Here is a 4,217-nt window from a genome sequence, read left to right as displayed (position 1 = left end):
CATGAGCTCTTATAAACATGATTGTTCTCACTGCTCACTTCATCTCTCAGTGGTTTAGTATGGTTTCAAAACTCTGTAGAAGTTAAATAGTGTAAATCACACCTCTAACCAGTCATTGCTGCACTGTAGGTGAGTTTAGAGTCTCCTGCTGGTTTCTGGGAAGGAGGCATGTGTTTGCTGCTACCCTCTCTTGGATGATTGCCGTGAATTCAGTCCTTTTCTGTTTTCATGCAGATGAGCTTGGACAGCCCACCAGGAATCCCCTGTGGGAAGGAACTGGCTTAATTGGATGACCACCTTCACATTAAGAGCATTTTTTTTCCATTAAATATTCATTAGAATTTACCACCTGCAATTCTTTATATCTAACACAAAGCAGCAACACATGTGAAGCTGCCATAAAAAATAAATAAATAAAACAAAAATTTACATATGTGTGTCTCCATAGACTTTAATCCTTTTTGTTTAGTTGCAGCTCTATTCATATCTTTCTTCAAATATGCTTAAACTTGTCAAGTTTATTTGCTCTATGCGCAGATTTTATTTCTCATAACAAGTGACAAATTTTTGCATACAATTGTCAGCAGCTGTTAGTGCATCAGCAGTTCAGAGTCCTCTAAGCACATTTTCATAGATGTGAAATTCACCATTTATCTTGATCTGAAAACACCAGGCTGATCTGGTTCAGTCTTCCGTTGCAATGAATCTGTAATTCACACCTTCCATGTCCTGCAAATTTTCATTTTTAGAACTTGTTAATGACAACAGGAGGACATTTTTTGTGTGAAACTTCTGAAAAGTCTTAGAAAGATTGGAAGACAAAGTTTGGAAGCTCCTACAAAAAAACTGCCGACATGAGAAAAGGTAGGCAGCATCTGAAAAAAAAAAAAAGTAAAGTACCTGAACTAGATTCTGAGGTGAGTGGGAGACTGAGAAACAAGCCAAAGATGAGGTTTGTGGATTTAATAAAGGAGGACATCAAGTTAGTTCCCATTCTGCCTGTTTTGCATGCTACTGTACTAAAATAAAAAACCTAACATGCATGTCTTTATTAGGCATCTGCAGAGTTTGATGAGATCTAGGTTTTTCTTTCAGGTAGTTGAAGGCCTCAGTCACAAGCACCTGTATGGGGGTTGACTCAGACAGGTGCTGGGAGTTTTTGGATTGTCCGGGCCCATGGAAAGTCATGCACTGGAGCGCAGGTGTGTCTTGCAGTTCCCTTGAGGCTAGTTTGGCCACCTTAAGTGATTTAATGAAAATGTAATGTATTGCTGTGTGTTTAGTAATTGAATTGTGAAGTAATTGTAAGGATAATGTAAGTTGCACATAGCTAGGACCTACAGGTGATGATGTCGTATGGTGGTCTGACCACGCACTGTAGTCGTTAATGAGATGCGTGCTGGTAACTGAGTGCAAATGCTTTACGCACTTGGTGTCAATTCAATTAAATTAAATTCAATTTTATTTTATTTACATAGCTCAATATTACAACAATAATCATCTTAATGGTTTTCATACCGGTACTTAGTGATGGGTAGATGAGGCCTTGTGAAGTTAAGAAACTTTGCTGATATACTTAATAAATTTAATCTAAACAAAATATTTGTTACTGTAGTTCCTCAGTCCAGGTCTCACTCTATGTTGCCCCTGCATTTCGGCAAGTGCTTTTAAGGTTGACAGTTCTGCAGAACAAATGCCGCATTTAAACTCCAAAACATAAAATGATTCATTTCAAATAAGAGTTAATTTGAAAAGAAATTGTATTCTGCTAGATCAAGTGGAAACCAAGAGGAATGGGAGAAACAAAAAGCCCAAAACATTATTAAAACGATTGAATAATTCCACGAACCTCATTAACATACCACATTCAACTCCTTAAGTAAGATTCAGTAAAATAAAACGTCAAATACAGGTGGGTGGAGAAAACGATGGCGCGCGAGAATCATTTAACAGCCTTGTTTGGCTCATCTGTGACACACCGACACTGTGGCTGTATCAGTCACATGACTTCTCCTGAAGTGATATGCGCACCGACACGGGGTTTCACTTATAAGCTTTGACACGTGAGTTGACGCGTCGGTGTTGCTAGATCCATCATTATCGGCAATTGTATAGTTTAACGTCAACATCACTACTGAGCTTCATTTGTAGTATTCAAAAGGGGTAGTGTAGTGTAGACATGAAAATTCCAAATGGCGGGCCTGCATCTCTATGACCTGTTGATCGCAACATGACCACAGAGAAAATGTGCATGAACAGTTTCGCTCTACACACAAACTGAGTGGTCTATGATTGTGATATTTTGTGTGAGTCACCTGCCATTCCCTGTACAGGTTTGCCCATCATTTGCGCACAGACAATCATTATCCACCAGTAAGGGAAGTTGTGACCAAGGAACACCATAAACATGCATAATAGGGTGCTGAGATCCAGGTTTGAAAAAATTATAAAAAAAACTGGTTCCATTGCTTTAATTTTACCTTGTATGACAAAAGCATAAGATAAGATCAAAGTCTCACTTATTCAGTCAAGTTTTTGCAGCCTCTTAATATTATTACTGTAACTCTGTGAACCTGGTAATTTTTATGAGGCGGAATAGGACTCCTGGTGTCCCTGAAGTCCCCCGTGCAGCACCCACCTTCAGTTCACCCTCTTGTTACCCAATCCTGCTGGCATGAAAGTGTGGGTCTCTTGGTGCAGCATGTTTCAGCTTCAATATGGCATCTGCTAGATGAACTCCCAGTCAACCCTTCTCTACCTGACTGTGCTGCGTTCAGGGGCGTCTGCCTACCTTTGCCTCATCTTTGTTCCTCTCTCTGAGGAGACTTTGAATTAGTCTAATTATCATCGCCTGTCTTGCAGAAACATGAAGAGGAAGGCGTCATCCCTGCAAGGGCTTTGTGTGCTCCACTCTGCAAGAACCCGATTGTTAATGATAATGTGAGTGTGCATGTATCTTTTATGAACTGCTACAGCTGTGTCAGACAGCTGCTAAAGGGTGTTGCAGTTGTTTAGGTCGTATCTCCTTCAGTTACTCTCACCATACACAATCAATTGAGGGCCCTGTCTGTCACACACACACACACAGATTCAAAGACACATACTCGCTTAAGTCCTTTCTAGTAGTTTGTAACTCTACTTTTGAGGACATCAGGGATTTAAATACCTTAGGCTCAAACTGCTGTGGGAATTAGAATTTAAGTATCCTAAATACACCAAAAATCTCAAAATATTTTAGCTCAAAGGTACTTTTTTGATGGGAATTTTTAAACCTGGATGTCTATGACACACTGTGAGGGCAGAACCCACTGCCCCACAGTTAAGTTAAGTTCATTTGTTATATTTTTCTCTTGAATAAACCATTTCATTTTATTTCACACATTTCATAACAAAATTTACTTAATGACTTGTGCACACATTTAGTTAATTTTGTATTGTTTTGAGTAATTCTATTCTTTGAGTTCTGTTTGAGGCCTGATGCTGGGGCAGAGGCTGGAGCAGGAAACTTCCTGATGATGTGGCAGTGGGAGGAGCTGAAGAAGCTCCTGATGACTTGGAAAGGGAGGAGCATGGACAACTTCCATCTGGAGAAGATGGAGGGGAAAGACGAAGTGTATTCTTATGTTGGACTATTGTTTGTATTTTTTGGAATATGTTAAGCTTGCTTTGAGGTACAAGTTCAGTTTCTGTTGAAGCGTTAAATTACTAGTAATTTACTACTTTAATTAATATTTTGGTTTTGAATGTTTTGTATTTGTGCTCCCCTCCCTATTGTGTCATTGGTCTGATCAGCCAGTATAAAATCTCCCTAATGTTTCCTGTTGGGGGGTCAGTTTGAGTTCAGTTGGTTTGAGCTTTTGTTATTGATTCGCTCAGTTACATTTTTGTTAAGTTGACCCCATTTTAATTTGAGCCCCTGTCGTGTCGTGTTGGGTAAAATAAAAACCCCTGATTTGAAGATCTTCTTGTCCTGTGGCTCAATCTCTGCCGAGCGGACCCTGACACACACACATACATTTTCACACACTCATACTCACTTAAGTGGCATCCCTTTAAGGGATGCCAGTCTGTAACCCTATTTTTGAGGACATTAAGGATTTGAACACCTTAAAGCAGCGATGGTTTAACTCTAGGCCTTAAAGGGCCGCTTTCCTTTCATGTTTTCTAACATACCCTTCCCTAGCATGTTCCAATTAGCTGGACACACCTAAACCAGG

General features: G+C 39.7%; 1 long non-coding RNA gene across 1 annotated transcript; it reads left to right on the top strand.

The window, feature by feature from the left end:
* The first annotated feature begins 839 nt into the window (after positions 1-839).
* On the top strand, positions 840-3,698 carry LOC110015081. The gene is made up of 2 exons (XR_002290144.2): positions 840-1,202; positions 2,863-3,698. It is a non-coding gene; the product is annotated as an uncharacterized LOC110015081 (long non-coding RNA).
* Positions 3,699-4,217: the final 519 nt, after the last annotated feature.

This window comes from Oryzias latipes, chromosome 5 (genome assembly GCF_002234675.1).
Source record: "Oryzias latipes chromosome 5, ASM223467v1".
NCBI classification, from domain to species: Eukaryota; Metazoa; Chordata; class Actinopteri; order Beloniformes; family Adrianichthyidae; genus Oryzias; species Oryzias latipes.
Note: the sequence above shows the minus strand (reverse complement) of the source record. Positions and strands in the feature narration are given on the sequence as shown.